Genomic DNA, 20,204 nt, shown 5'->3' with positions numbered 1-20,204 from the left:
AGTGCTACCAGGACTTAGCAATATATGCACGTAAGTGTAAAGCCAAGGAAAGGTATTGATGGTCATGTATGTGCCTTAAGTGTCTTTATGAAAGCAGTGTGAGAGCCACGTGTTTGCACACAGTACATCACAACAGCATGCGGAAGAGCAATGCGTCCTCACTTATTTTGAAGGCACAGTTTTATGTCTTGGGAGGCTGGCTCCAGTACCCTGAAATTTAAGATGTAACTACAGGCACGGGTTACAGCTTGTTCCTTTATAAACCCTATCTTTGTTGCTTGTCAGGCCTGGACGGCCGTGAGGGGGAAAGTGGCAGGAGACCCGCACCACCCCCCCACTCCACCTCATGAAGAACTTTTCTGAGTAACCACTGCAAACAGAGAAGGATCATTGATGAAAACCAAAGGGGTGGGTGGTATCTCCCACCCACAGATCAGCCATGCTGGTTTCCAGGGCCAGCTCATCACCCAGCCAGGAGTCAAGCTGTGTGAGTTTGATCAACTGAACTTGAATCAAGGCAAACAATAGGCATATCTTTCCTCCGCTTCCTACAGTCCCCTTCCTCGTTATTCAGAATATCCCAAATAAGGCAAAAGCAACTATATATATTTTTTATATATATAAATATATATATTTTAAGTTCCACAGAGATTCTGAGGCACAGCAAATGTCAAGAACATAATTGATCTGAAATTATGCCACCACAGAAAAACTTAAATTTGTGGGGCTCCCAGGTGGCTCAGTCAGTTACATGGCCAACTCTTGATCTCGGCTCAGGTCATGATCTCACAGTCGTGAGTTCCAGCACCACATCGGGCTCTGTGCTGCCTGGGATTCTCTGCCTCTGTCTCTCTCTCTCAAAATAAATAAACATTTAAAAAAGTAAAATAAAATAATAAAAAATAAAACCTGTGCTAGGTTATTAAAAAAGAAAGAAAGAAAAACTTAAATTTATGAAATGTGTGGAAAGGACAACCTATCATCTCTATTCATTTTCAGCATCTAGGCCAAGCTCGTTCCCTTGAAGGGAAACGAAATGACCAATCCCCACTTTTTTATTTTTGGTTTGTAAGAGGGGCTGTTAGCGTTAATTGCAAGTTAAGCACATAATTACATGGTATGCATATTTTTAAAATTAGGGCTCATTTACCACAACATAATTTAATTATCATTTATCTAAAAGTACACTGCAGGTTTTGAAGTGTCTTTGCACTGTGTGTTAACGGCCACAACTGAGGGACATCATAAAGCCACTTCCAGGGATGGAGATGTCCTCGGACCGGTGTTTCCTCTGTGGGGACAAATGGTGGGTTTGAAGCTCTTTCCTACATCACGCTGACAGAATCATCAGTTACTAAGTACTTATTGACACCAGTGGGATGTGTAGGCTGGGTTTCAAGTTCTTCTCCGTCGTGAGAAGAAACAAGGGATGGGTTACTAAAGCTCACGTGGATGTTGTAGGAGGACACGTGGTGTCCTACCCTTCCAAGTAAGGGAAGACAGAAAACCAGCTGCAGCCTCACAGGCAGGCGTCACAGAGAAGGCGACAGGGGGCATTGTTACAGCCAGGACTGGGCAGAAGCTCCTTTCCTCTGACACTAGGTCTGGAAACCCGACAGCAGCTCTGATAGCCTCCCAAGTTCAATACTCAGCTCTTCTGTGTCTGCTTCTCTACCAGGTTGCACTTCCTTTTCTGTTTTTTTAATATATGTTTTAAGTTTATTTATTCTGAGAGAGAAAGGGCGAGAGAGAGGGAGAGGAAGAGAGAGAATCCCAAGCAGGCTCTGTGCTGATGGCACAGAGCCCAACGTAGGGCTCCATCTCACGATCATGAGATCATGACCTGAACCAAAATCAAGAGTTGGGATGCTTAACTGACTGAGACACCCAAGTACCCAGGACCTTCTCTCCTACTACCAGCTCATGGTTTCTGCTGCTGTGACAGGCTACCTTTCCACTTCAGAGCTTCTGTTTACCCAGACTTTCTAGTATGTAATGGCCTCTGCTTCCTGCCTTCTTGTTGTGTCTTTTGCTTCAGCCCACCCTACTGTTTGCTGATGCTGTCTGTGTGTCTGCCATTTAAAAACTCCAAGAAAAAGACTGGGGTCAGCAGTCATGATCCCTTGTTATGCAGCTCCATTGGGCATGTATTGCAAGGAGGATCACCATAAGGGCCATAGCCTGCCTACAGAAAGCTGTCTTTGGATCAAGCACTGGTGCCTTACCCAACTGGCTTCAACCAGGAAAGTCAAGTCATGGGATATACAGCATGACAAGCCATGCATAAGAAAGCCCTTAGAGAAAGGAAACTGAGCATGGCAGGCACCGTGGGGCTTCTCCAAGAGCACCATGGCCTTTCTAGAAAAAGCACCCCATACCGGCACCCCTGCTAGCTGAACCCCAGACCCGGCCCCCTTTCTGCCCCAGCTCCCATGTGCCCTGTGCACAGAACCTGGGGTTCAGCCTCTCTTTTCCATAAATGGGATCACCTGTGTCTTCTTTCCCCATCAAGGTGGACTCTGGAATAGGAAGCAGCTCTCTATACTCTCACCTGAAATAACTCATGGGTTTTCTGTTTTAAATGTTTTCTTGCAAAATACTGTGGTTTGAGTATGGGCTAACTAGAATGTCAAACACTGGGGAGGTTCTAAATGTCCAAAGCATTCCATGAGTAACTTTATCTTGAAATGTAAGAATTTTTTGACAGAAAATATGTCCACATCTTAATCTCCAGAACCTGTGAATATTACCCATTATGGCAAAAGAATGATTATTAACTTCTGTGCTGTGATTGGTTAAGGATCTGGGAGGGAGGGGCTTATCTTGGATCCCCAGTGTCCTTGTCTGGGGAAGGCAGCAGGAGACCAGGCAGACACGCAGAGCAGACAGAGCTCAGAGCGCGACCACAGAGATGGAGATTGGAGTGAGGCAGCCCCAAGCCAAGGCCTGCGGCAGCTTCCACACACTGCAAGAGGCAGGGAAGGATGCTGTCCTGGAGCCTCTGGAGGGACTGCCTCCCTGCCTGCCTTACTTCCCGATTTCTAGCCTCCAGGACTGTGAAAGAATAAATTCTTCTTGCTTTAAACTACCCAATTTATGGTAATCTTTATAGAAGCCCTAGGAAATTAATACATACATTACCATAAATGTTCCATGGAAGTCTCCAAAATTCTTATCTTGAGAATCAGCCTATCTGATGCTTTTTTTTTTTTTTTTGGGGGGGGGGGGCACACTAGAGTGGATTTCGGCCTGAGGCCGGTTCAGGATTGCCCTGTGGCAAGCTCTCCCGAGGAGGCCACACTGCAGGCTCCATGGGAGTGAAACTGTACTGAACATTACGATGCTTCCTACTATTTGCTGAATGGATGAATGAGTTCTCTGGCTTCCTCCTGATCGTTTTTTGTCTGGTTCTATGCACCCAAATGACCCCTCTGGCCCCAGATCACATTGCACTTTAAAGCTGCAGCTTTCCTGCTCTCCCTCCCCACCCCCCGCCCTCCATCCTGGCCCCGTCCCCGGCCTTTTACAGCTCTTTCCACTGTTCTTCCTTCCACCACCTACATACACACTCCGGATGAGAAAGGCAGTCAGCCCTCCCTTTTGTTCCCTTTACACTAAGCAAACTGTTGTTTCTGAAATAAACCCCATCACAGCTTCTTTCCATTTTTATTCTCCATTTCTGCATCTCTAAAACTTAATCAAACTGCTTCCTGACAGAACTTTCTTCTCCTCTTTGGAACTCTCCTGCCACCTTATCCCTTTCCTGTATCATTTATTTCTCTCTTGAAAACCAGCTTTTTATGTGAATACCATCCCTTCTGCCAGACTTAAGACTGTCCTACCATCAAGTTCATCGTTCTCTAAATGTGCACTACGGCACAGCTGACAGTGTGGGAACCCAACAAATACCAGATCACTGAATAGGTAGAAAATGGGGGTAAATGGCGAGTTTCAACAAGAGTAGAGAAATTTTGTGATAAAATCCTTAACGTGCTAGGAAGCTAATAAGGTAAATAAAATTGTTTTGAAACAACATTGAAGGCCCAGTAGAAATGGTAGTAGGCTGGTCTGAATTTGTCTGAGAAAGGTCAGAATGTTTAGATGCATCTATACTTGATTTCTTAGTTTTTTTTTTTTGTTTTTTTTTTTTTGTTTTTTTTCTATTGCTCTGTTAACAAGTTGCCAGAAACTTAGGAGCTTAAAACAACATACAATTATCATCTCACAGTTTCTATACGTCAGGAGTCCAAACATGGCTTAGCTGGGTCTTTTGCTATAGGGCCTCTTACAGGATGCAGTGACTATGTCAGCCAGGGTCGGGGCCTTATTTGAAGGGTTGAGTGGGGAAGGACCCCCTCCTAAGTTCACATGGCCATTGACAGGATTTAGATCTTCCAGGGCTGTTGGACCGAGGGCTTCAGTTTCTACATGGCTCTTGGCCAGAGGACACCCCCTCAGTTCTTGCCATGTGGGCCTCCCCAATATAACTACTTGCCTTATCAAAGCCAGCAAGGGAAGTTGGCTTCTAGCAAAACAGAAGCCCAGTCATAGAAGTGACATCTCATCAGCTTTGCCATATATTTCATTTAGAAGCAAGCCAGTGGGCCAGCCTATACTCAAACAAAGGTGTGAATACCAGGAAGCTGGGATCATGGAAAACACATCTTAGAATTGTCTACCACATCTGGTAACTACCATAGGCATTCTTATGTATTTCTAAGTATTTTGAATGAGTCATATTCCAAAAATTTATTTCTTGTTCAGTTGGAATATAGAATTTAATATGATTTTCTTATATAATGTAATTAGATTCCTGGACTTAAACCACTGGGTAAGGGCTATCTTACCCAGAATATACCCAGGTATCAGGCTAACCAAATTAAGCAACATTTATCTTATTTATTATAAAAAATTTTTGTAATAGATGAAATCTACTTTAAGTATATTTATCAACATTTATTATAATAACACCCATTGTCATTCTATGAGAATATGCTTTCCAAATGTCAAGTTGAGACTCTGGGACAAATTCTCTGGTGAACAGATCTTCAACAAAGCCATGTAGGGAAGTTACGAGTTCTGGACTTTTGCCATCAGGAGCTCATTAACTATTTCACACTAAGTATATGAACAGATTATCCCCAAGCAAAATATTTATCCACAAGTTGATGTTTATCAAAGATGCATTTACTGTGCTCGGTTCGGCAGCACATATACAAAGATGCATTTACTGTGTCGTTATTCTAAGAAGTCCTCGATATTTGCATTGAAAATCTAAATGTTTCAACAGGGAGAGTAAATCATTTTCAAAATCCTTCATAATGTGTGATTCCAGGAACCATTTCAAATCATTTTTAAATTCTTAAGACTAAACAAAACTTCCACTGCAGCAATACCGAATCCCCTGTGCTAAAAAGTTCCTGGTCCTGGTTTGTTTACGCTAAATCTCCTGGGTTAGTAATGACGCCACCCCCTCTCCTCTCCCTACAGCTCAATGTGGAAGAATCTCCCTGGTAGGCTAGCAGAAGAAATTCTTTTGAATTTTTAGATTCATCAAAGACAGGCCCTTTTCCTTTTTGAAGTCTTCCCTTGCTTCCTAGCCATTGGGGAGTGCTTTGAACTCAGCTCCCACTGCCCCTGTTTCCTCTTCAAAGGCTTCTTCCCTTCCGTGCAGGGAGAAACTGCCTTTTGAAAGTGGTGGGTTCCTGCCTCACATGGGTCCGTTGCAGTGAGCAGCAATAAACAACAACAATAACAAGCAGCAGTAGTAGGCCTTGGTCATTACAGAGAGATCTGGAGAAAATGTGGAAATCAAAGGAAAATTACTTTGCAATGTTACTTGGAAGAGAGGGTGTTAACTTGCCTTATTCTCAGTTGTGTGGCAGCTTCGGTAACTTACATGAAGCAGGGAGCGACACCTAAAGTGGCCCATCCGTAGGTGGAAATTTTGGACCAGGCGGACATCCTGGAGACATTATACATGGGAAAGTCCAAGCTTAAAACAGCTTATTTAAGTGGGAATCTTCCCCAGGCACCTTAACAGTTAGACCGTGTCATGAGGCAAAGTCCTAGCCATCCTGGTGATGTGCCTGTGTGTTTGTTTCATCTGTAAACACAACCTGAAGCTGAAAATTCCTGAGGTTTTTTCTTTTTCTTAGATATTGACTTGTAGACTCATAGACTAGTTATGGATTGATTTAGTTGAGCTTTTTTTTTCCCCCAAATTAAGTCACTGACTTAGATATGTAGCAATTTTAGCTATAATGAAGTATATTTTTATTTTCTAAGGAAGATGCTAACAGACTTAGGATACCTATAAGGCAATTAAAAGTAGGGCCTTCCCAGTCTAGAAGTCTCTGATTCTGTGATCTCAAGTAAACTATCAGGTACAAGCATTAGCCACTGATCAGGTATAGAACAACAGTGGTCTACAGTTAGCAACATCAATCAGACCACACTTTCTTTTATATATAATAATGGTTTTTTCAGTCATGAGTATATTAATTTTCTGGGGCTGCCATAACAAAATAGCACAGACTGGGTGGCTTGAACAACAAAAATTTATTACTCACAGCTCTGGAGGCTAGATGTCCAAGATCAAGGTGTCAGCAAGGTCGTTTTCTCCTGAGGCCTCTCTCCTTGGCTTGCAGATGGCCATCTTCTGACTGTGTCCTCACATGGCCTTTCTCTTTGTGAGCATGCCCTTGGTGTCTCTTCCTCTACTTGTAAAGACACTAGTCCTACTGGATTAGGACCCCACCTTATGATCTCATTTAATCTCAGCTACTTATTTCAAGGTGCTGTCTTTAAATAGTCACGTTCAACATGTGAATTTAGGGGAGAACAATTCAGTACATACCATAAGGTTACCAACAATACCCATGGATGGATTGGAGGTCACAACCCATTTGTGAAAATGTGTGTGTGTGTGTGTGTGTGTGTGTGTGTGTGTGTGTTTCTGGAGAGAGAGTTCAGGCCTTTCATGCGAATTTCAAAGAATGCTAATATAGAGGACACACTTTTATACCAAGTTTTCTAATTTTTCGAGGTGTGATGACATATGCTAATCCTTCATACAGACTATGATTCTATGAACTCCATTGATCCATCCTCTCTACATTTTGAGATACTTTGTTTGACTACAAATCACCATTCTCTCTAAAGATTAGGGAATCATTGGAAGACACAGTTTTTTATCCTGCTAAGATGATTAACATGATAATGTTGTATTTTTCATTACCGTATAGTTTTAGAGTCCCTTGCTTTGGAAATGGTGGTTTATGTGATTAAGAAAGATACAGTTTTATAAATCAAATAAATGCCTGAGATAGGTAAGAAGAATAGCAACTAAAAAGCAATTATGAAAATAGGACATAGTAATAGTTTTGTAGGAAGAAAGAAAGAAAGAAAGAAAGAAAGAAAGAAAGTTAGTTGAGCTTCCCAATTTTAGGCAGTGTTGTTTATACCTCTATAATGTACAGAGGAATGCATTGAAAACAAATGGTGGGGATATAGGCCCTCTGGTAAAAACTAAAGAAATTAGAATTTTTTAAATGGACAATAGAGGGGAACTGATACTCGAAAAATTACCCCTACCCTTTCTCCATGTCTTCTAGGTGTGTACCTTTATATGGGTCCTCTTATATGCTCTTCTCTGGGGCTACTATTTTTATTGCATATTTGTGCCTTTGGCTTTTTTAAACTAAACTTTAGATTTTCATTGGCCATTAATAAATTTGATTTTAGTATATTTAGACATTTTTCTTGACCAACAATTTCCAAAATGTTTGGTTTTTTTTTTAGTTATGGATCTATTAAATCCAGACAAAATCTTTCATGGATGTCGAGTGAATAAACCTGGAAGCTATAGTTGAAATAGGGTCAGAAAGCGTTCTGCTGAGAAAAACAAAACAAAACATTATCAATATGGTATTTCCCTAATCCAAAGAATATTCTCTATGGAATTCCCAGGTCTATCAGTAGTTCTTAGAATATACTGCTTTCTTTGTTTAGCACTGTCTATGTATTGAGATATCAGAAGAGAAAAAGAAAATCATGTTCCAAGTTTTTTTGGTTTTTGATAAAGGTATTTTTTAAAAATATTTATTTCCTCTGACTGCAGCCTCTTGTTAACATGTCAGTAGTGGATGGGAAAATGAAGACAATGCTCACTTCCTTTTCCTCATTTTAGGACAATGATGGCAGGAGGGGACTGGAAATCTTAAATCATCTAATTGGCTTTGGAAATATTTTCAACCCTTTGGTCTCATTTGCCCCCATAGCATGCAGCTGGAGTCACAGAACCTAAATATTTAAGACAACCTATGACTTTCTGGCGAACGGCTATTTTAGAAAGAATCGTTTTAAAGCCACCATGTCATTTTTGCTGGTCACTGTGTCAGTTCCAAAGACAGCTGGCAGCTCACTGCCTTGATCCAGACCTGATAGCTTTTACAGAGTGTTCCAAGATCCTGGGGTCCCAGCCATTTTGCCCCTTCTCAATAGCACTGGAGTGACTAAAATAAAGTTTGAAATGTAACTGTGTACTATTTGGAGAAAATTTGAAGAATATCTTCAGGTAGCATAACTTTGTTAAAGAAAAAAAAAACCAACACTTTATTCACTGACCTCTGCAAAGAATTGAGGAACTCCTTCAAAAACAAAATTAAACTTCTGAATTAGTACAAATGCATTACTGAGAGTCTTTGGGGTTTTCAGTGGAAACATATAACTGAGTTTCTGCATGCATGTATGGGTTAAACTATTAGAGTTAAGCATTTATATTTTTATAAAAGTTATGCCTGCTTTTTTAGTTTTTGGTTTAGTTTGGTTTGGTTCTCACAACATTTTGGCTCTAACTGGCTCCGCAAAGAACTAAAATTGCGATGTTTTGTGTAATTTGCCCCAGGTCATGCAGAGTTTGTGTCAAAGCCAAGTTGAGATTGTTTCTTTCAAGCCAGGCTTTTTTAATCTGTTGCGTTAACTAGCCAATACATCATCCTATGTTTCTTGGGTTGTCTGGTAGGTTCTCACTACTGTACTAAGGGATGTGGAGACAAACATATAAATCATGGTCCCTCTCCTCACACATATGCACTCTGTCTTGACTCTATGAGCTCAATCTGTCCAACAGGTCAGGATAGCCATTTCATGAGCTCTAAATCTTTTTTTTTTTTTAATGTTTATTTAGTTTTGAGACAGCACAAATGGGGGAGGGGCAACGAGGGGGGACAGAGGATCGGAAGCAGGCTCTGTGCTGACAGCAGAGCCCAATGTGGGGCTTGAACTCATGAGCCACGAAATCATGACCTGAGTCAAAGTCAGATGCTCAACCAACTGAGCCACCCAGGCTCCCCCACGAGCTCTAATTCTTGCTTGCGTCCAATAATGTCTGTGGAAGACAGAGACTTAGTTCCGAATGGACGTACTTTGGTGAGAGGTTGAGTTCCCCTCACCGTTCCTCACATCCTGCCAGGCCTCAAGGTGAAGCATATCCAAATGCAGCTGGTGGTACTTTTTCTTTTGGGATTTTGAAAATTTTAAAAAGGATGGAAAGGAAAAGAAACTAATACCTGTTGAATGCCTGTTTATGCCCAGCTGTGGGCTTATATAATTTGATCCTCATGACAACCCCGTGTAAATATTATTATCCCCATTTAACAGATGAGGAAACTGAGAACCAGAAAAGCCAAATAAGTGTCCTCCAACTTAATCGCTCATGTAAGCAATATTTGAATCTAGGTTTCTCCAAAGACAAAGGCCAGACGCTTCCTACTAGACAACCTTTTCTATCCAAATGCTAGAGAGCGCAAGCCCGCACTTCCCTCATCAACGAAATAAAGACAAAAGTCTTCCATGTTGTTTAATCTATCATAAAATGGGAGAGTATTGAACATGCTGAACAAATTCAAAGGAGCTTGTGCTCATTCAGCCTCTTCATGAATTGTGAACAACCAACTTGACGTTATGACTCAAATCATCAACGGAATTAATGTCTGCACTGACTCAGCAATGCTGAATTACATGTCGTCCCAGTGCAGATTTCTTCTTAATTGTTGCTAACATTAAAGAGAGTAATATTTTCTGTTCTCACCCACACCCTTTTGCAAAACTCAGAAAACTTCTGCTTAAAGATTTTTCTTCTCTCACATGCTTTCTTACCCAGCAGCCTCTGCCAGCTAATGAAGGTATTTCATGGATTTAATTGGCAGAGAAAATCAGAGGGACATGTGAATCGAATGGAGAAAGAAATCAGTAGGAGGAATGGCATAGCTGAGGCAAACGGCCACTTTGGAGATTATAAATGAAAGCTTAAATTGAAAACAACTTGAGGAACAATTAAGAAAAGGTCTTAAATTCTAGGCCCGAGAGTTTAGATTGGATAATATTGGCTAGTGGGATCGACTGTGCTGTTGCCTTCTGTCTCCATCCACTACTGGTGTGGGTTTTACCAAGGCCTCTGTTGACCTACATTTGCCAGAACGTCAATAGACATTTTTCAGCCTTCTCAGTAGCATTAAATGTTATTGACTGTTCTCTCCTTGTGTCTTCCTTCTCTTGGTTCCTTAATACAACATTTTCTGGCTATCCTTTCATCTCTCTGACTACTCCCTCTACTGTGCATTACAGGCTCATTTTCTGCCATCCAGCACAGAACATGGAGTTCTCCAAGGCTTGTTCTTAAGCCCTCTTCTGATCTTAATATATACTTTTCTCCTAAAGTCAGATTATCTACACCCAAGGCTTCATTTACCATGTATCTGAAGATTCTTTCCAAGCTGCAGACCTACATGTACTTGATCATCACAAAGCTTCTTCATGTCTAACATGCTCATAGCCAAAGTCAGGAATGTGCCCCCCCATGCCCCCTCCAAACAAACAAACAAACAAACAAACAAACAAACCCTGGTCTGTTCCCAGTGTTTTCTATCCAGTTTTACCAAACAGAAATCCAAAGGGAAGTCAGAATGACTTTCAATGTCTTATTTGAGCACTTGTTTGGATAATGGTTAGGGAATACTAGAAGAACAGTAACATGAAAAGATGGCTGGTGATGAATTTAGTTTTGAACTCACTGCATGTAAACTACCTAAAGCTTTCAGTACAGTAAGATTTGGATAGTAACCGGGAGGCCAACTAAACAATTTCTGTAGAGTATATGGGCCAAAGTTGTATTGGAGAAAGGGGTAAATGAAGACAGTGAGGGTCTTCTACTCTTAAAGACATCCCTCCCCACCTCACTACATCAAGTCAATATACATAGTTGTACTCAGTGTTTATTAAATAGTTGGAATTTACTTCTATCCTCTGATTGTCTTTAAAAGCCAGTAGACTTCATCCATTCATTCATTCATTCATGGTCATATTTTCCCTGCATGAGCCAGTTAAGGTCATTCTATTCCAAGTTGACTTAAAAACCTTTGGGGTACTGTGGTCACAAGGAAGAATCAAGGAAAGATTGCAGCTGGAATAATAAAATGATGATAACCCAAACACTTTTTGAGCACTTACTCTGTGCCATATACTATGATGAATGCTTTATATACACTGTCTGATTTATTCCTGTACACCATGAGGTAGTTACTATATGTAACCCCATTTTATGGATGTACGAACTGAGGCTTAAATCAGCTGACTGTCTTCCCCAAAGCTTGTAAGTACAAAGCTAAAATTCCACCCAAATCTAACTCGAGAGCCCTTCCCTTAACCAGCGTGCTTCTGATCTCACACGTGCAAAAGCTCCCTATTCATTATCAGTATATTTTGCATCAAGAAAGCCCACAGTTGGCCTCATTCTTCCCTTTGCTCATTAAAATTAGCAAACAAAATAAGCATGGCTTTCTCTTTATCTGCAGAGAAAGGGGAGAAACTTAAAAATGAGAGTCCCAGAGTTTCAAACACAAGCAAAGAGCCTGAGGATGACCTGGGAACCTCACTGTAATCCATGCACAGCTGATGTTCCAGAGGACTGGGGAAGGAAGAAGGAAAGCATTGGTTGCTCTTCAATGTCGGTACCTTGCAACCCCTGCAAAGCTGGATTGGTGTGTGGCGTGTGAATATTGGTGGCCTTGACCTAAGCAGGAAGGTTTCCCCTGAAACGTATCTGTGGTTAAATGTCAGAATCTATGGGGGCGAGGGATATAAAGCTATTACAAAAACACATAGAAATTATAAGACTTACCTTGCTTCCACATAAAAGTGCTTTAAAGGCTTGAGACTGAAGTTTTTCAACACACCTAGAGAAACAGAATCACCTCTAAACTAACCTTACATTTTTTTGAGTTCATAAAAATGAAAGGTTAAAGGAAACCTCATTAACTTAGAGTTATCATTGCCTCAGGAAAAGAAAAGAAATCTAGTTAAGGACACCTCCAATGAGAGCAATGAGCTAAGCAAACACCTCTAACCTTGGAATGACTTAAGGAACTTCTTGAAGGTCTTTTCCTTCCTTGATGTTAGTGCATTAAATTTAAATTGCCTGGTAATCCTTGGACTCTGGGAAAAGCAAATGGTTAGTTTATGGTCAATTTCTCTCAATGATTATCTTTCAGCAAACATGTGAGTTATGAGAGAGAGAGAGAGAGAAAGTATCTAACCTATTCCACTGTCGAAGAAGAGAATTGGATGGCACATTCAAGGCGCTGCTGCTAAGAGGCTTTGCACAATTGCTGCAGCCCAGCCATGGATGTTGCAGTGAAATAAATAACAGGAGGCAGTCTGAGAATTTGCAAGAGGAAGTGTTTTCATAATATAGCTTAGCGAGAAACATCTCTATATTAAATCTCCTTGCAAATTTGAACTGTACCAGGGGAAGGTAAATGGGTTTATATAATCCAAGTAGCATAGGAAATATTAAATACTTCATGTTAAGACAGGGTGACATCATTGCCCAGATACTTTTTCTCTAGGAAATTGAAGGCTCCATGCACAAGTGAGAGGTAGGAAGAATTATTTACTGTGGGAAAAACTCTAACATACTCACAGGTCTGCCTGATGTTTATGGTGCCACTGAAAAACAAGAACTACCCTATTTTAACTCGTTGTATTTCAAGCTGCAAATTAAAGAGGGAAGCAGAGGTAGGGAAAATAAGGAAATTCTGGGAAGCCATGGCCTTCAACTGAAGGAAACTGCCGCCAGAAATCCCACTAACTTTCTACTTGATCATATATGGATTTTACGAAGTAGAAATTCTGAAGGTTTCCAGAATGAAGGAAGGGATTTTACACAGGATTAGAAAAAGATGGAGTCAGCCAACATACATCAAACAGAACTAAAAATTGAAGACTTGTTTTTTTTTAAAAAAGGTTTATAATCTAGCAGGTGGAAGATCTTAGAAAGACATAGAACAATTATACTTTCCCCTAGAGTTCCCCAGAGGGCCAGAGACAGAAAATCATTAGGGGACCCCACACGAAAATCATACAGTTCACACATTTCTGCCTAAATTTTGTCAATTTTTCAGAAATTTTCAACGTGTATTACTATTGCAATCCTTTATCATTTTCTCCCCTTTGCATTTCTCCGCAAACAAATCTGATTAACCTGAAATATACATAAGATTACCAGTGGAGATAAGCAGAAAGTAAACCAGTTGATAGAGGAAAGTCATAAGGAATGTGTTGTTAGGGTACTTATGTCCCAAAGGACTGACTTGAAAACTTGAAACCGAAAACACCAAGATTTCTGGACATGATGGTGGACAAGGAAAATCAGATTAGTACCTTACCTCCGCTCAGGCCAACTGTCTCTGACTTTACTGTCTGTAAGTCACATGGCCGTGCCCTGGCACTACTTATGGTGACCAAGCATTTTTAAATGTCCTCGAGCAAAGCTACTGTGATCCAATATTCAGCTGTACAACTTTCACTTGATAGCACTTCCTTTTCATTTTCTACATCCAGATGTTTTACCTGGTTTTCTTCCTTTTCTCTCACTGACTTAAGTTTCTCCCTCCTCCTCTCTCCATTTTATTTGCATATCTGGAACTTACTCATTTGCCCTTTTTTCTGCTCATCTTCTCAACTTACATTATAAGCTGAGCTCTGTTACTTCATATTTCTGTGTTTTCTTGAAGACATTCGAGTATTTTCCTATACATAGACAATAGTTTCTTTAGTGCATTCTTTAAAATTGTTCTTGGGGTGCCTGGGTGGCTCAGTCGGTTAAGCGTCCGACTTCAGCTCAGGTCACGATCTCGCGGTCCGTGAGTTCGAGCGCTGCGTCGGGCTCTGGGCTGATGGCTCAGAGCCTGAAGCCTGCTTCCAATTCTGTCTCTCCCTCTCTCTCTGCCCCTCCCCCGTTCATGCTCTGTCTCTCTGTCTCAAAAATAAATAAAACGTTAAAAAAAAATTTTTTTTAATAAAAAATAAAATTGTACTTGAATTTACCTTGAATAATAAAGTAATACATACAAATTAAAGAGCATTTGAAAAATATAAAAATGTAGAAACAAGAAAGATGGTCACTCATGGTCCTTTAGACAAAGGAAATCATTGTTGACATTCTCATGTCTTCTTTTTAGGAACAAAAAACAAGACTTTTAAAACTACGTATGATAGAGTAAGTAGTCTTTGATGTTCTTTGATGTCTAAATATGATAATATAAATATTTTTCTTAACATCTGTTAATGGCTATGTAATATTCTGTTGAGTGGATATATCTTAGTTTAAAAACTGTTTCTTCCTTATAGATCATTAAGATAATTTTAAATTATTTTGCTGTTGTAAATAGTGTTAGGAAAAATACCCTTGTTTATTAAGCTGAGGAAGGGTATGTTTTTGTCTTGTATGTGGTTGTTTTTTAGGCTGATTATTATTTCTTTAGCATAGACCCAGAAGTTCAATTACAGTATTTGAGAAAGGGTTCAGGACCCTTGATGAGAGGCTCAACTTCCTTCCAAGACAGCAGTTGCCGTGTATTCTTTGTCCAGCATTCAGGAGTATGCAGTTTTCACCTCCTTCTTGCAATATTGAGTATTCTTATTTTAAAAGAAAGACTTGCTAAATTAACATGTGAAAATAGTTTTTCACTTGAATGTAACCGCTTATTAGTCAGGGTGCATGTAGTTCCGTGAATTTGTTGATTATTATCCCTTACTCATTTGGTCTCTCACCCCTTGTCTACCTTTCGATTACCTTGTGCCCCACACTGCCAACTTCCTGCACTTTTCTTCATTCCCTTCTGCTAGCTTTTCCTCCCCCCACCGCAAAGTTAGTTTTAAAATTCTTTTTTGTCTCATATCCAGTAACTTGAGGGGCAATGGGACCCAAATTGCATTTTAAGATCATTTTTATGAGTCGTTCTCAGCAGGCATCTTCAAGGCCCCAAGTTCTTTTTTTGTCCCCCACTGTGAAAAACTGATTGGCAGCTGGTGACAGGCAGGGCACTGGCGCTTGGCACTCATTGGAAGCCCCGCAGGAGGTGCCCAGAGCCGTGGCGGAGGAAGTGTGGCCAAGCCAGCACAAGGTGGGGGACCAGATGTCGCCCGATTATGTTCCATTGAAATCCAAACAAAGCCCCAGATTCAGGATCATTTCCTTGAGACTCCCCAGTTGGAAACTGGCGCCCATCCAGCATCTCACAACAGCTGGTCTCCCCATGCTAGGATTTATGTGTCTTGCAGAAGACTTTACCTGTGTGTTATTGATTGGTTTCTGTAAAGCATTCAAACAAGATCTTGAAGACCCAAAGCATACTGCTCTCTGCTGAACACAAAAAGAGACCGTATATCACTGAAACGCCAGCCGTCTTATTACAGTCTTGGGAACTCTGAGAAGGATGCATTTTCCTTGTTATTTACGCCGCCCATGTTAACCCTGAGGCTGTATACTGACATTTGCAGCTTTGCAGGGACAATGCTCCACTCTTGTTAGGAGACTAAGCCCACCCTATGGAAATAAATTACATTACAAAATAAGCTTTTGGGGACACCAGCAGATGAGAAATCACGCTCATGTTTCTCATCATCCAGTTCATGTTGAGAAGTCAGAGAGTCTTTTCCAAAAGCTCGTTACTTGTTATCGCCCAGGTCATTTGCATTTATGCCTTCCACTTTCCTCTGAAGCGAGGTGAACTGTACGCTTGGCCGTTCCGTTTTCTGAATATCAAGGAGGAAAACAAAACAAACAAACAAAACCAACCCCCCCCCCCCACACACACACACAAAGGGTATTGTGTTTGGTTGTGCTGAGCAGCAGAGGAAGGTTTTAATTTTAAAACAAAACAAGCACTTCTAAGAAAAACTAAATATTGTGAAAGCACATCAATTCATATCATATTTAGCTAACTATGTGTTCCTGCCCTAAATCCAGGAACTATAGTTTATGCATTGGCTTTGTAACTGGCTGCTCTTGCTGTCTCAATCACCTGATGAGGTCGCCGTGACTGCTCTCCTCGTTCTCCCTTTCTCTCTCCCTCTCTCCCTCTCCCGCTCCCTCTGGCTGCCTGGCGGTCCTCAACCCAGATTCTCAGACCTCACAGTGAGATTTTGGAGCAAACCCTCTCCATTAGAAACAAACAAAATAAATTGTTTCCATTCCCCTAAGGAATGTGCTAAAGCCCTTTTTCCTCTTTAACATGGATGCAATTTAAGTTTGGCAAGAGCTGAACACAATATACCTCACTGGAAGGAGAGAGCTTTGTGAGAGAGACCCTTATAGAAAGACTGGCTCATCCTCCCTGTGAACTTAACATGACAGAAAGGGACCCAGTCGTGCCTTCAGCATCCACAGTGTTTCTGCACAACACTCACCAATCCCTCCATTGCACAAGAATGTATAAAGCACCTACTATCTGAAGATCCTTTGTGCACGTTCCTTCCTCGCTGTCCCTGCAAGGTGTGAAGTCAGTGCATCTAACGATATGCATTTCATTTGCTTAATCTCTAGCCCTTTCCACACCAGCAGCGACCAGATATCATTCAGTGACATTTCTCTTCATTACTCACTTAGAATCCTTCTTATCTGTAATGCTCCATAGAAGATGAATTAAAAGGAATTAAGGATAAGACTGTGGCCTGTTCCCTGCAGGTATTAAATGGAAATCACCTGAGATGATCTGTCCAGAATCGATCAAAGACAGTAATGTGATCAAGGGCCAACTTAGGCAGACCCAGAGAGTGTGCACATGACTGAGAAAAGCAACCCTGGCCTTTGCCTGTCTCTCCTTCCCTTTCCTGTACCTCATCAACTTTTGTAAAAAATCTACTGCTCGTGCATCTGCCGGATTCCAACATCTTTGCTCAAATACTGGAAGCCATCATGTTTCTTCTGGACTGAAACAATCAGACCCAAATCAGTGAGGCCCGGAGGAAAGGTTCTTCCGAGGCCACATTGGAGAAGGATTTATTTGAGTTTCCTTAAATGTAGGATGCTAGATATTCCTTATGCACCCTTGCTTTCCCTACTAATCTTTTATTTATTGGTCATATTCACAAATTTAGCAAAACAGTTATTGAATCAATTTACATTTTTGGTGTCTTCCACTTCCCTAACCCCTAAGGTGCCCATCCTTGTAGAGCATAGCACATAGCTTTGTTATTACCCTTAGCTCACTTTAGTCCTAGCCCCAGCATTCTGGAACTGGCTGCTATATCTAGTTCACACACCCATAATGCTCCTCATTTCATACCATCGAATAGTCTTTCTCCCATCCTTTCTCTCACATCCTCTCTGCTTCTGAGAGTCAGAAGATTCTCAGGTCTTCAAGTGAACTCTGACCTCATCCTGCTTCCTTCCTTAGTGGCTCCCATAAAGCTTTGATTCATGACTATCAGAGCAAGAGGAATACTGAGCCAGGGAGATACATTGGCTGGAGCAATGGGTTGACCTAAACACAAAAGCTGATTAACAGCCCTTGGAGGTCCAAAAGCCACTAGTGAGGAGGACTCTCAGTGAAGAGACACAAATTCCATTCATCACTATTTACACTGGGGCTTTTTCTATTTACCCTAGATATCTGCACAATGGGGACCTGACTCCTAAGGGGTCAACAAAAATAGGTGTGGAGAACAATGCACGAGCTGTGTTTAAACCTACAAAAATGCATCTCTACCCTTGATTAGGCTGCAGAGGCTAATGAAAATGTTAGGTTTCTTTGATTTGGCTGAACTCTGTGAGCTGTGTAGTAATACTGTTGATCTCATACTGACCCGAATCTGGCCCAAATGTGTGTCTTTGATTAATTATATTAAAATGGGGAGGATTGAGTTGATATATATGGTTTGGGAAATAAAGTTGTTTAAAATATTGGTCTGTGGGTGCAAATAACAAAGCATAGGCCATAAGGAAAAATAAAACCAAAGGTCATTTGTTAAGATATAAATCTGGAGCCTGAAGCGTATTTCTTCCTCCAGAAACCCCTCCCATATGCACTGTCTCACAAGAGAATACATTGTCTGCATGACGGGCATGTTTCCTAGAATCCCAAATCCATGATCACCAAAACTAGATGGTCTAGCCTATGCCTGATTCAGCTGAATAAATCTAGCATATGCCTTTTTCAACTGAAGAAATTGTTGAATAGCTACAAATTGATAGCAAGTTATAAAGAGCATTAGGTGCCAACTGCGCCCTGGTTAATAAGAACCCAGTTACACGTCACGGAGGCTTATTGGTCATGCCTGAGACCATTTATACAATTACAGTAGCAGACTTTATAACCCCCAAATGAAGTGGTCATGAGGAATTTTGCCATTTACTGACCAGTTTCTTGCTTCCTAAAAACACGACGTTCGCATAAACGGCAATGGTAGCGCATTCATAGCCTTGCAGTGCAGTTGTGAATTGTCAGGCTCTCGTCATGGTAGATATTCCCTCCATGAACTTCACAAATAGAGGTTTGCGCTAGCTGCGCTGCTGATTGTACGGCCAAGACATGGGATGTGCTGGCAAACACAGCTTGAACGAAGACCATCCGTGTTCAGTGGACGCTGTGATGTGCCACACAGGTCCCCTTTGGAACAAAGGACTTACTTCCCCAGCAGCCAGGGATGCTGCCCTCTTCAGCCCGTCCTGTAAATCGTCTCAGGGGACTATCCTGAGGAGAACTGTCTTGCTAAAAGGTCAGGTTCCTTCCCTGTTTCAGCCCGCAACCCATAACCAGTCCATGAGGACATAAAGACCAGGCCCACCTACTCCGGTTCCTGGCAGTTCCGAAGGGCATGGCTGGCTGCAGAGCTCTTGATGGGTCAGCCATGCTGAGACCGCATTGCGGGCTGGTTTCTCCCTCTGCTGCACTGCTCATCCTTCTTCTCCCCTGACAGGCGCTGATGCTCAGAAACTCCCTAAGAGACCTACTGCATGCTGGTTTCCATCTCAGAATCTGCTCCCCAGGGAACCTGACCTGCAACACTGTGGCAGCCTGGGCCCCCTAGGTCTCAAGGTGATATAAGTTAGAAATGCAACACTGTCATTTAAAGGGCAAGCATGAGAATGACTGAAATGAAACAGACACTATCAAGGCTGACAAAGATGTGGAACCAGTGGGATTCTATATGCCAATGATGGGAGTGTAAATTGGTACATTCACTCTGGAAAACTCTTTCGAGTTATCTACTACAGCTGAACACCCAGAAGTGTGCCCTGCAGCTCCTCTCCTCAGTATATAGTCAACAAAAATGCAAACACGTGTTCCCCAAAAGAAGAAATCCAGGAATACTCATAGCAGCATGGTTTCGTGATGGACCAAACTGGAAAGAGCCATGGTGTCACCAACAGGAGAATAAATGAATCAGTCGTGTTGTGTTCACACAGTGGAGTACTATACAGCTGTGATAATGGAAGCCCACAACTCTACACTTCAGCATGGATGAGTCTCACAGATGGAATATTGAGCAAAACCAGCCAGGCACCCCCCCCCCCGAAAAAAAAAAAACACATACTGCATTTCATTCACATAAATCTTAACAATGAAACAAAATTACTTTGGTGTTCAGACTCAGAGTAGTGGTGACCTTGGGGGGATTAGCTGTGACAAGAAGGGGTAGGAGGAGGATATTTTGGGGGACTTACAATGCTCAGTAGCTTGGTGTGGGTGCTGGTTACTAGAGTGAGTTCACTTTGTGAACATTCATCTCCTGGACACTTATTATTTGTGCACTTTTCTGTATATGTGTCACAGGTAAGATGAAAGTTTACACAGTAAAGAAAGAAGGAAGGGCAGATAAAAACACTAGGTGCAGAAATGTATAATCAAGGATGTAGA

The 20,204-nt window shown here is 41.4% G+C and overlaps 1 protein-coding gene and 1 long non-coding RNA gene across 13 annotated transcripts in view; one reads left to right on the top strand and one right to left on the bottom strand.

Annotated features, from left to right (window-relative positions):
- The window catches only part of AIG1 (androgen induced 1), a 313,679-nt gene that overhangs the window by 160,885 nt on the left and 132,590 nt on the right, over nucleotides 1–20,204 (top strand). The gene's annotated exons all lie outside the window — the stretch shown is intronic.
- The window catches only part of LOC109252540 (uncharacterized), a 141,454-nt gene that overhangs the window by 16,274 nt on the left and 104,976 nt on the right, over nucleotides 1–20,204 (bottom strand). The window contains exon 4 of one of the 2 annotated variants that reach the window (XR_008422869.1): nucleotides 10,886–12,236. The exons of the other annotated variant lie outside the window; for it this stretch is intronic. This is a non-coding gene — a long non-coding RNA (uncharacterized LOC109252540). Of the gene's footprint in view, nucleotides 1–10,885; nucleotides 12,237–20,204 lie in introns of those variants that run through there. 2 annotated transcript variants of the gene reach the window in all.

The sequence above is a fragment of the Panthera pardus genome, unplaced genomic scaffold (genome assembly GCF_024362965.1).
Source record: "Panthera pardus isolate Hobbes unplaced genomic scaffold, ASM2436296v1 HiC_scaffold_17, whole genome shotgun sequence".
Taxonomy (NCBI): Eukaryota; Metazoa; Chordata; class Mammalia; order Carnivora; family Felidae; genus Panthera; species Panthera pardus.
The sequence above is the reverse complement of the archived record's forward strand: the minus strand, read 5'-3'. Positions and strand labels throughout refer to the sequence as shown.